Below are 13262 nucleotides of genomic sequence, written 5' to 3' on the forward strand. Positions count from 1 at the left end.
TTGAAATGAAATCCAGACCCATAGAATGATTACTTTGGTGTTACTGATGCATTCCCTGCACCTTTTCCCCACTTGTCTCCTAAAACCTTGTGCTACAACCAGTTGGTGCTTCCCTTTTTGTCTCCTGAGGCTTCCTGTTTGCCCAGTGGTTTGTCATGGCCTCTTGCTGTACCTGGTGGGAATCCCTGGCCTTCTCTCATTTTAGTACTAAGCAAGATCTATGCTGCTTGCCTTGCAAGGAGAAGTCTACAAACTATAGAAGCATTTTTGCTAGAAAGCACAACATAGTCTTAATTTTATTATAAGGTTTGGTCTACCCTTATGTCAGGAGATAGTAACTTTCTTAGGGAGAACTTCTAGTTCCACTGAAGCCCTTAAGCATTATTTGTACCAGCAACTCTCTGGGAAACTCCATAAGGATATTTTTTTCTGTGTCACAGGGCACACCTACTGTGTACTGCTAAGTTGAGACTGGAGTTGTGACTTGTGCTATATGAGATTTCTGAATATATGAAGCCCATCATTTCTGTATTTTCTCCTTTGTTTTTAATGCAAAAGAATGGTACTACAGTATCTTGGACACCAATCCAATTATAGGCAATATTTAATTATCTCAGCACCACTTTTTAAAATGATGGAGGAGGTAGACTGATGGCTTATTTTTTGCACCTGGTATGAAAGTGTTTGTATCCTCTCATTTCAAGTAGTTTTTCATAATAAGAAGAAAACAGCTTTATATGTGTTTTAGGCAACAGCACCCAAGGGGTGCAATTACAACTTACTGTATTCAAGCAGAGAAGGTGTTGTACTCTGAGGAAAAACAACGATTTTAGAAATAAACATTGCTTTAATTTTATTTTTTTCCAGAGGGTACATACTCACTAAATAACATATGGCATTTTTCTGCATAGGTCACATCCATCCATTCACCCATCCATCCATAGAGTCATAAAATCATTAAGGTTGGAAAAGATCTCTAAGATCATCTAGTCCAACTCTCAAACCATCACACCATGCCCACTCATACAATCATTAAGGTTCGAGGAGATCTTCAAGATTCCCAAGTCCAACCCCAACCCATTCCCACCATGCCCTCTAACCATGTCCCCAAAGCCACAACCCCACAATTCTGGAACATCTCCAGGGATGGAAACACCACCACTTCCCTGGGCAGCTTGTTCTAATGTCAACAGCCTTCTCTGCCAATCTATCTATCAACCTATCTCTCCATCTATCTATTTATTTTGGAGATATGACCAGTGAAAATTAGACATGCCAAACCAAGGGAGGATTTAAAATATTAAGTGTTTAGGCATGCTTGCCTGTAGTAGATAACTTCTACCCAAACCAGCCGAGACTCAGTGCTGTACAGGGCAGGGAGGCACTGTACAGGGCACTGACAGCAGGCTCTTAGCTTGTAGCTGCAGCCCTACCTGAGCTCTGGGACCACTGAGCCTTCAGCCCACATTAACACTGATTAAATCACCAGGGTATGAAAATAAATAACACAGATGAGATGGCAAAGGAAAACTGGCTGAGGCATTAGCGCTGCTTGACAGTACTTCTGTACACCAGAAACTGCTGTAAACTTCTGATCACCACTTTCTGATCACCTCTCATCTTCAATAAAGCCATGCTGTGAGTAATAATGATAATAACAATAATAATAATAATAATAATAATAATAATTGTTTGGAGAAGAGAAGGCTCAGGGGAGACCTTATTGCTCTCTACAACTACCTGAAGAGAGGTTGCAGTGAGCTGGGGGTCGGCATCTTCTCTCATGTAACTAGTGATAGAACTAGAGGGAATGGCTTCAAGCTGAACCAGGGGAGATTCAGGCTGGACACTAGGAAGTACTGTTTTTCTGAAAGAGCGGTCAAGCACTGGAATGGGCTGCCCAGGACAATGGTGGAGTCACTGACCCTGGGGGTGTTCAAGGAACGTTTGGATTTCATGTTGAGGGATATGATTTAGTGAGAACTATTGGTGATAGGTGGGTGGTTGGACTGGATGATCTTGAACATCTTTTCCAACCTTGGTGTTTCTGTGATTCTGATTCTATTACACAGTCCCTTGCAGAGCAGGATCCAGGGCATCAGGGATCTGCAGGGCTTCTGTTTCCTCCTACAGATAGCATGCAATCATGAGACTTCTCATCCACCTTCCAATGGGATGAACAAAAGCTTTAAATCAGTCAATGTGAGCCATGAATAACTTGATTAGAATTAATGTCTTCAGCCCGTGCAGGTTAGATAAGGCTGAGCCCAAACAACTCAGTAATCAGGTCTCAGGATGGTGTTGCATGATGAATCATAGCCTTACTGATTTTAGATGGGACACTGACTTTACAATGACATGTTGTTGATACATTAATAGATATCTTATTTTACTGATACTTTTCTTCATGTTAAGAGTTGAAGAAAATGCTCAGGAGGAATGACCAACCATGTTGTTATTTCATAAAGGTGATGAGGGCCATAGGGTATGCTATGTGAGGAAGTGCACCGGGACCTCAGTATGGATCCACAGCTCCACACAGCTGTGAAGTGTTGTGAAGGCACAGAAATACACACATAGAAAGCAATATTAAAAGGTATCTAGTCAGTTAGATTGAACAGAACAAACTCAATTTCTATGGATTGCCAAGTAGAGAGCTCATGGGAGAAAAGACACAAAATACAAATACCTTCAAAGGATAATTCACACAACCAGAAAATGACAAAACAAAAAGTAGTGCTTTCAAACTAGGAACACAAAGTGCAGTGGAGTAATTGTTCCATAAACACAGTATGGTGGCAGTGAGGAAAGAGCCAGGAAGGAAAAAAAGAGGTGAGAAGGGACCACAGGCATAATTAATGTAGGTTTTGGAATATTAAGGGATTAGCAATAGGCACAGCAATATTCTTCCTCTCTGCACAAAAGAGGTCTGGGGTCGGCTGCACCTGCCCACCACGGCCCTCATCTCCTCATCTCCAGCAGTCCTCTCTGTGCATGAGTTGCTGTTTGGGAGGAACAAAGAGGTAAGATGAGGGCTGGCAGGAACTGTACAGACCCTGTGCACAGCTCCCACGCAAGCCTACATCCATTGAGCTGCTGGAGGGAAAGGCAGAGTCCGCAGTCTGACCAGGCATTTGATTTGCCCCAGGAAGACATCAGTCTAAGTCTTCTCAAAGTTGCCACCATGGCTGGAGGACCTCCAGAGCAATAAAGCAGCAGGAGCTGGGAGGAAGGCCTAGGCTGTGGATGCATGGCATGCCATATGTCTCATGGACAGCTTGCTGTCTCTCTCCTAACACCACAGATGTATCTCATGGCCCCAGGCAGCAAAGGCCTCCTACCGCTCTCAGAGCCCTGAGGCTGGGCAGGCACCCGGGGTGCTTCACATACTGAGGTTTTGCTACAGGTTTCTCTTCCATCTGTTCACAGCATCGGTTGCCCTTCCAGGAGGCTGCGATTGAGATTTTCCCTTTAACTTTGGTGCTCATCCTTTGTGAGCGCTAAAGGCTTTAAAATGTGCTACATAATAGTAGTTAGTTAACTGCATTAAAACGAGTTGCCCGCTGTTATTAACATCTCATTACACTTTTAGACTCATTCTAGCTCCTTTCCCTGCATAGGGAATTCCAGATAGGTAAAAATTAATCTGATTTGTAAAGAAAGAAGGAAGCACTGGGAAGAAATAAAGACAGAGAACTCAGTGCCTTCTGAGACAAAGTGTCCAAGTTCGTGGACAACAGTTAGAAACAGCCACATGCCCACAAGTGCAGAGATACCCTTTCTTCCACTGAAGTAATGTCTTAACTAAAGATAATTCATCTCAAAAATGCTTCTCAACTTAAAATATTTGCTTATGCTTATTGGAAAAGGGCCCTGGTCAAACAGTGACACAGCTGAAGCCTATCAGAAGTGGAACCCAGATTTGAGACTGCGCCTCTGAAACAGACATTAAAATTGGTCTTCTAGTTCAGGATTTTTTTAAAGTCATTCATTCCAAAACATACACGAGTTTAAAATATTGCCATGATTTAAAATATACACTTGTGTTTTGACTGAGTAAAGAAAATTATAGAAGATGGCAAATTACCATGCTCCAGCTCTTTTTCCAGAAAAGCTGTGCCTGATTAGTGCATAGTCTAATCAGGTAAACAGAGGGCACCAACTCTATAAATAATATTGGGTTTTATGTCCATAAAAATTAGCAGGATGAGATCTTTACTATCTCAGTTGTTTCCAGATTAATTGGAATACATAATGAAAGTAATTACACTCTGGTATTTTGTTGCATGTCTCAGTGTATCTTGGAAGGAGTCCAGTAAGCTGTCTGTCTATAACCGAGTTATGCAATGGTGATTTGTCATTGAAATTGCTCCTTATGAGCAATAAACAGGGAGCATTTGTACAAATAGTAAACGTCTCTTGATTTTTACAAAACTGATTTGCATTTCTGTGCCACCCATAGATATATCTAGGAATAAATTACTGACATTATTTGTGATTTAACCCTCCCAGAAAGCCCCTTTTGAAGATAGAAAGTGAACATTGCCCAGAAATTCAATATGTCTATATATACTACAGACGTGCATGTACAAACCATGCTGTATTCATGGAAATATATTTGTCTTGTAGGAAAATTCTCTTCTCTGCTAGGGAAACTAGTCATCCAGTCATCTATTTTTTTTTTTTTTCTTTTTTTTTCTTTTTCCCCAAGATATAGTGGCGTTGATAAAGGAGAATTGTGAGAAAGGCTGGTTTAAAATTACTGAGTGAAAGCAGGGCATGACCTGGTGCACAGAACAATGCTTCACAGCATTTTGGGTTTTTACACACTCCCTTTCACTCTGTTCATTTAAAAAAATGGTGCTGGATAACAGATGAAATTGGAGATAACATTTGGGGAATAAGAAGGCTCTTCAAATTTGAAGTCATTATGTCCAGTGGCTGTGAGTCTTGCAGCGGTGTCATGGAATTAGCTTCTTCTCATTGGGGCCCACCTTGGGTCCCACTACGATTCTCCCCACCTCACAATTGTTTTCACTCTGTTTGCTCAGCAGAGTTTTGGTCTGCTCCACCAGTGTGTTCCAGTGCTCCTGGACCTATATCAGCAGGGTCCCCAAGTGTGAGAGTGATAAAATAGCAGACTCAGCTATGGCAGGTAAAAGAATCACAGAATGATAGAGGTTGGAAAAGACCTCCAAGATTACCTGGTCCAACCATCTACCCACCACCAATATTTTCCCACTAAACCATGACCCTTAGTGCATCATCTAAATGTTTCTTGAACACTTCCAGGAACAGTGACTCCCTGGGCAGGTTCCCATTCCAGCATCTGACCACCCTTTCAGAGAAGAAATTTTTCCTAATATCCAGTGTGAATCTTCCCTGGTGCAACTTGAGGCCATTTCCTCTCTTTCTATCGCTACTCATGTGGGAGAAGATGCCAATCCCTACCTCACCACAGTCTCTTTTCAGACAGTTGTAGAGAGCAATAAGGTCTCCCTTGAGCCTCCTATTCTCCAGACTAAACAATTCCAGATCCCTCACCCAGACCTTTTAGCAGCTTCATTGCTCTTCTCTGAATGTGTTTCAGAGCTACAAGTGAAGAGGCTCAAAACTGAGCACAGTACTCAAGGTTCAGCCTTAACAGAGCTGAATACACAGAGATGACTGCTTCGCTGCTCCTAAAGGCAGCACTATTTCTGATACAAGCCAGGATGCCATTGGCGTTCTTGGCTACCTGGACATACTGCTGGCTCATGTTTAGCTGAGCATTGACCAATGCCTCCAGGTCCATTTCTTCCACACAGTCTTCCAGCCGCTCTGCCCCAAGCCTGTTACATTGCCTGGGGATGTTGTGACCGAAGTGGAAGACTCAGCACTTGATCTTGTTGAACTTCATCCCACTGGCCTTACCCCAGCAATCTAGCCTGTCCAGATCCCTCTGTTGTAGGGCCTTCCTACCCCCTGGCAGACTGACACTTCCTGCCAACTATAATTTTTATCTTGAATTTTTCTATGAGCAGTGCTCAGGTGACAGGACTAAAAGTCAAGAATGCACAAGAAGAGCTTGTTAAAATAGTTTCTGCAGGTAACATCAATGACCCTTTATCTGTTGCTTACAGATGAAAGAAAAAACAACACAAGTTTTTAAACTATGCTTTGTATTTAAAGCTAATATATTACACAAAAGAAATACTAACTCTTGTCAGTGAGCTGACAGATTGCTTCTGGTCATCATGGGCCTGATTTCCAAAAGTATTTAGTGCCTAATAAAACAGTTCATTCGCATGGAATTTTAGAGATGTTGCAGTAGGCCAGCTGCCATGTCTCCACTAAAATTGGTAGGAGTAGGATGCGAGGCACATCTGAAAAGCACTTGTCTGCAGCACTATGTTCAAAACTATCTCTACAAAGACATTCAGGTATTCATTAACTTTCATATTCAGCTGATGCTTTTTCTTGTCTATTTGGGATTCTACTTGTAAACAAGAAGAGAGAAATAAGAACCTTACTATGATCAAATTTTTGAGTTCCAACTTGATGAAACGTGCCTCAGGGTGTTGGCCCTTCTAGTTATGTCTTGCCCTGTCAATTTGGTATTATCACAACAATCTGGCTTCTTTTTTTATTTCACCACGACACCCACAGTCAAGGCATGAATGTGCTCAGAGTGCAAATCTGCTTTCTGCAATTCACTGGTGTAATCTTACCAGTTGTGAGAAAGTTCATTGGGTCATGCCTAGAAAGTGAAATGAAAAACAACCTACTTGTGTTGCTCTCCCCTGTCCGCTCCCAAAGACACACCAACTATTCTGATGATACCTCAGAACACAATAACCTCTTTCAAGCTGTATTTTCCAAATTTTATTGCCAGGTTTCCTAGCAGTAGGCTGTAATTGGAATCTGACTGTGAAATAAACAGGTACAAAATGATTGACAATTCCCAAAGATGTAAAAATACACACATTTTAACCCCATGCTGTTAAAATAATCCCGCACTGATTCTACCAATTATTGTCTTTACCTGAAGCTGAAGAACCACCTCCAATCATTGGGATCTTTGGTTATTTAAAGCAAATTCTACCATAATAATAAGCTTGCAAGATAAGTTAGAGTGTCATTTCACTTGATGTTTCTTTGAGCAAACTCAAAGAAACAGCATTGTACCACACCAACAAAATATTCCCTCTATTCTCTCTCCACAAATTATTTGACCGAAGAAATACATACCATTTTTTTTTCAAATGAGGACAGGACCAGTGTTAATGATCTTATAGTCTGTGTGGTTCACACCTAAATTAACATCATTAAAATGAAACAAATCTGTAAACACATTGATTCTACAACTGAAAATTATCAACTGCAAATAACATATGATGACCCCATCGTATGTTCAGTAAGAAAAATCACATCTGATTCAAAACTGCTCTTTCCAGAGATATGAGCAAACTGAAAGATTTCACTACGTGTATTGTGGAAATTGCACAGAAAATGCATTTCTACTTTTAGTTTTCTCATTATATACTTTCACATGTTTTCAGCACTGCTGTCTTCATACCAGCACCGTAGACTACCTGGTGACTCTTGGAAAGTTAGGGGCACAGGTGATTCACAGCTCAAAATTTGAGAAAAGCAATTATGAATCAAGTGGTCAAGGCTCTATGTTGTTAATGCTGCCAAACTCTTCCCAACACAAACCCTTCATTTCAGTCATAACTCTTCCAAAATATAACTGTCGAGACTGGAATTTTTCATGTCTGGTTTCCAACAGGGTGTCAGCATGGATTGTCCAGTTTTTTCCAATAATAAAGTCAGCAGAAAGTATATTATTTGCCAGTCATACTATTTACTACAAATTTACTATGGTTCTGTCAATAATTTCTGGCAGTACAACAACTTGAGGCAAGGAAGTAAAATTTTGCAGTGAATAGCCTTTTTTGTGATGGATAAGCCTTTTGTTGTGCATCTATGTGTGTGGAGGGGTATAATGTTCAAATGTAGCCAAGTTGTTAATAATTGAGAAAAATTCTGATTGCATATACTTAGTAGCAGTTGATCAACAGCATTTTCTGTTCATGCTAAGCCAACATTCTTCCTGTCCCCAGAATAAAGGAGGCTAAAACAAGGCTTTCCCTGCAATTGCTAGTCCCAGGTGCTCTGACTCCAGAGCTGGACACGAAACCAAGGCTGAGGCTGTGTGGATCTGACCCCTGGCTGCAACAGAGAAGCAGGGAGGAAGGCATTAACCTCCTTTTACTGGGGACACCCACAGGGCAGCACCCTTTTGATGAGCATTTCTCATCGCCCCACGGCAGGGACATGAGGCAGATCTGACACAGCTGGACGAGTTCTTTCTTCTTCACATAAAACAGAGGTGCTCTATTAGGCCGGAAAGAGTGCAAGCAGGCTGACTGAGGCAGCAGAATGGAAGAGGTCAAGCTCCAGAGGGCCAGCAACCCTGTGATTCCTCCCCAGGCTCCTCTGAGCAGCTCTGGTTCTTCCAGGATGTCCTTGAAGAGTTTCAACAAGCATCCCATTGTGAAGCTGGGCTGGAAAACTTGCAAGGAACTGGAAAGCAATTTCCACCCTAACTCTAGGTGGAATGCACGCACCACTCAAGAAAACAAACTGCAGTAAAATAAAAATTGATTTCATAGTTAAGACAGCTGAACGCTGCCCTGGAGGCCTGAAATCTGCCACTGACTGATAGAGCTGCTGTGTGAGGCAAGGTATTTAAAACTTCATTTGCTTCACTTTTGCTCTCTTCATTTGAATCAAGACCCTACCTTCGTCATGCAGGAGCACTGAGTCCTCACACATTATATCAGTGAGGACTGTGCCATGAACAAAAGACCGCACCAGAATCTGATGATAGTGTTGTTTTTTTTTTTCCTACTCAGTGTTCAAAATCTGTAGTTAGTCATTATTTATATTCCTCTGCTTCAGTTTATTATCTGAAAAAATTGGACTAATAATACTCTTCATTGCAGCAAAGTAGTATGACAGAAGTTCATTACTGCTTGTGAAACAGCTGGATACTCTAATGACGACCATAAAAGAAATGGTCATAAGGAAGCAAATAATTCTGAATTAAACCAACTTTGCACAATGTGAAATTAATAAGGCATTGGACACTCAATGAACACAATGATAAAATCAAATACTGGGCCCATTAATGTGCCATTTATATGAACTATGTTTCCATGCCAGGTGTCTGACTTTAAAGAATTTCAAGAGAATAGATCTATCAGCAAATACAAAAACAAAGTATATGTTCTCTTAATTAAAGACTGATTGCAATGCACAAATCCAAAGAAAGCAAAAATAGCACAAATTCTATCCAGAAAATACTAGAATTGTGTTTTACCGATTGACTTTCAAAGCTTTGCATCCTTTTAATATTTATTCTAGTAGATAATGTTAACACATGCAAATAATAATAATAATAATAATAATATATATTTTTAAAATGCATGATGGCTAAACTGATAATTAGAAACTTATGGCTTTAGATGCTAAAATGCTTTCCTAGGAGCATAATTCAGATCGCATAATTTTGCAGTATGTAGATGTAATACAAGCAACACTGAGACTTGACGTAGTATCTAAAATATATTCTTGAAACCCAGAAGAGACAAGAACAAGATCAGCCTCAAAAGTCCTACAGAAACAAGAGCTTTAATGTAAATAAATGCAAACAAAACTTGGGATGACAGCAGCGACACATTTTCCATTTTTTCCTGACTTCTTGCAGAGGTTGATGTGATTTAGCACTGAAATGAAATCCAATGACAAACAGTAGAAATCCCTCTTTGATGCTTCTTCACAAAGCAGCCTCCTTTCATAGCATCTTTTGCATGCACATAGGCAACTGAAAAAGTCAGGCTAACCTTTCACTTTATGCAGTCACTTTGTTTTCCCTAGCCTGGTGAATTAGAAGGGAGGGATACCAAGAGGGAGAACCAAGTGGACATGGGCAGCCCCTTTGGTCCCTCTGTGTGAGCCGTGGAGGGGTAGCCCAAGGTGCAGGTCCCATCTGAGTGACCAGCCTGCCCCACTGAATGCTTCCTAGCTCCTCTCCTCTGCCTCTCACCTGGCAAACCAACACTCTTGAAGCTCAAACCATGAACGGCTGGGTTACAGACATAAACCTGGAAGGATTTCATCCTCCTTGCCACCACAGCCTTCAACAGAAAGGAGGTTTCTGGCAGTTTCCCTTCCATCCTGTGTCCTTCGTAACCAGGAAGGTCCTGGGCATGACACAGCCCTGCTTGCCTGTGCTTCAAGAACATTAATGTGAAACGGATTTGGAGCCCACAAATTAATCCTGTGACTTACAATAAGATTTCATACTGTCTTGCCAGACATTTTTAAAATGTCCTTGTCATATGTTAGCATAAAATTAAAAATATGCTGTGTGCTCTGTAGACAATATTTATGCACTGTTCTGGGCTCTGGACAGTGACTTATGTGCATCACACACCCTGCTGCCACGTGCTCCTAGGCTGCACATGCAAGATAACCTGGTTATCACTAACGCCGTGGTATAGCTTGGACTTGCCAGTAAAGTTAAAAGCCATTTTAATCATGAGGAAAATTCAGATACTGTACTTCTGACTGTAACACAGCAAATGAGTACTAGCCATAATACTGCATTTTTCACTTACATTTTCTTCCCGGAATATCTGAAGAGCCTTTTGTATATTAAATCACCTATCATGGTTGATCTTAATGCATCAGTCATATATTTCTCTTCCTCTTTCAAATTACACTTACTGAAGAAATAGAAACGTACAGAACAAGGAACAAAACTATGTTCTCACTACAAAAAGAAATGTGCCCTCAATTTTGAAGTTGCATTGAACTGAAAATTTTGATTTATTAATCCAATGAAATATTTCTGGTTATTTTCAGATTAATCATGGGCAAGGAGCTCCCAATGAGACTATATTTATAAAGATTATTTAAACCTTATTTACTTAGCAAGTCACTGAGTAGACTGCATTGGTGCACTTCCTGAGGTCCCCAGAATGTGGGATCATCCTTGAAGTAGTGGTGGCCCAGTCCTGCAAGGTACTCATCAACTCCATCTTTCATTGCAATAGAAATGTTTTGCATCCCTTAGGAATAAACACACGAAAGAACCTGCTCTAAATTAGCTGAGAAAAAGCTTCATGCAAAATTTTGCATTTGTTTCTAATGAGGAAAGTTATTTCCAACAGAATAGTGCAGCAATGACAACAGAACATTTGACCCACTGCTTTCAGAATTTCTTTCCATTTCTGACAAATCTCCCATACAGAGACAGACCAGCTTGTACACTGCCCAGTTTTGCTTTGTTTCCTAAGTTTCGTATGCATTTCTTAATAGCACTTCCAGGTGTTCTGAGCACTTACAGAATCACTGTAAAGTACTTCATTCCAAGTATGCTACCCATGAACAACAAATGTAACCTTACGTTGGTAATGTAACCTCGGCATTCATTGAAAGATTTATCCGTGAGGCAGAGAATTGTCATCAATTCAAATCAAAAATCATCTGCTAACAAAGAGATCTGTGCAACCTACTCCAGGGAACCTGCTCTGTCAGAGGCTTGGGCTAGATGGTTCCCATGGGTCCCTTCCAACTCCCTTAGTTCTGTGATTCTGTTATAATGAAGACCTTAGTAGAATGCCGATCACTTTATAAAGGAAAAAAAGCATTGCACTACACACCAGTATTGCAAAGGCATTCCTGTTTTCTCATTCTTCTGGTTTCTTTCCACATTCCAGCTGAAAGGTGGTTTTTTTAGGAGTTTGTTCAAGCACCTCATCAGCAGGACTTACCTGAGCTTCAGACCCAGAGTGTGAGGGCCATCACTTCCTCTGCCCTATACCAAGGAAAATTGCAACAGCTGAGCTTGCTGAAATTGTGTTAATTGACACAGAATCCCTTTCAGCTTCTGGGTCTAACTACTGGCTGGATCAACCATGCTGAGTGAGCAGCACTTGAAGCAACTGTTGGTACTGATGCTACAGTGAAATTTTGCATTGGAGCAGGTAAGCCAAATAACTTTGTCAAAATGTTTTCCAGGTTCAGTGGAACTGGTCTTTGTTAAAGGTGACAAAGGAGAGAAGAGGGATGTATTTATCCCTTCTACAAACAAGACTTTTGAAATTCTTTTGATTGTTGGCATTGTTCAAAGCACATTTTTCAAATGAAAATTGATTTCTGTGCTTTGTAGATTTGTTTTTTTTAATCTAAATCTCCCTGAAGTTTGGCATATTGGACAGTTTGCATTTCAGCAGTCATATTCTGAACCACTAATAGCAGGCTTTGGTGCAGAACTTACACATTACATATAGTGCCTTTTGTGAACATACAGTTCATTTTGTGCTCTAACTAAACTAAGAGAGACATTGAAATTGTCCACTTTAAGAAAGTTATTAAGAAAAAAAATCCTGAGGTTGTTTAGTAACAACATTGAAAGCATGTATCTTGTTCCTTCTGCTTCTTTCTTAATATTTGCCTTACGATTCATATCAAATAAAAAATAGCAGCAAAGTACAAAACAAACAAAACAAAAATTACAAGATCGCTGATCCTTTGTTTGCTTGTCATTGATTCTTGTTTATTTCAACTCAGTAATCAGAGAATGTTATTGAATATGAGAGGATAAATTAAATGCTAAATCTGTCTCGATTGTATCAGACCCACTGCCTACTGTGCTGCCCTGCTGGTTCACACAAGGTGAAGAATACAACCTAGCTGTGGAGGAAAAAAACATCAGTTGACTCCTGCTGCACCCATTTGCACAGCCTGCACATCTATCATCTGCCAGGAGCAAAAGGTGGGTTGAGCTGCAACATTTCACAAGAAGAGTATGAAAAAATACACTACAGTCTAACCACAGTAACCACTGCAATTATCCAGCTCTGCATCAGCACTGGGGAAGTGGTCAACAAGTTCCTTCGTCTCATGAAGAGAGCAGTGAGCTCGCTGGCCAGTTGGAAGAACAGAGCCAGCTGTGCCAGCTGTATCTGTATGACTCCAGATGTCCCACAGCACCAGACCTATCTGAAGCACAGATGCGTGCTGCCCTCTGCTTCCAGGTAGCAAAGGCACAAATAAGAATGAGCTTGTTACTGGACTAAGAGCTCAACTGCCATCCCCTGAATGGAATATTGGAATATATGGAATAGGCCATTTCCCTTTGCAGTGACATCCTAGTTAGATAATTTCAGAACAATTTTGTTTGCTGGAGTATTACGTGTAGTACACAC

General features: G+C 40.7%; 1 long non-coding RNA gene across 1 annotated transcript; it reads left to right on the forward strand.

Annotated features, from left to right (window-relative positions):
• The first annotated feature begins 941 nt into the window (after positions 1–941).
• LOC125694649 (uncharacterized) lies at positions 942–13021 on the forward strand. The gene is made up of 3 exons (XR_007377654.1): positions 942–12038; positions 12691–12829; positions 12913–13021. It is a non-coding gene; the product is annotated as an uncharacterized LOC125694649 (long non-coding RNA).
• Positions 13022–13262: the final 241 nt, after the last annotated feature.

Source organism: Lagopus muta, chromosome 1, assembly GCF_023343835.1.
Source record: "Lagopus muta isolate bLagMut1 chromosome 1, bLagMut1 primary, whole genome shotgun sequence".
In the NCBI taxonomy this organism is placed as follows: Eukaryota; Metazoa; Chordata; class Aves; order Galliformes; family Phasianidae; genus Lagopus; species Lagopus muta.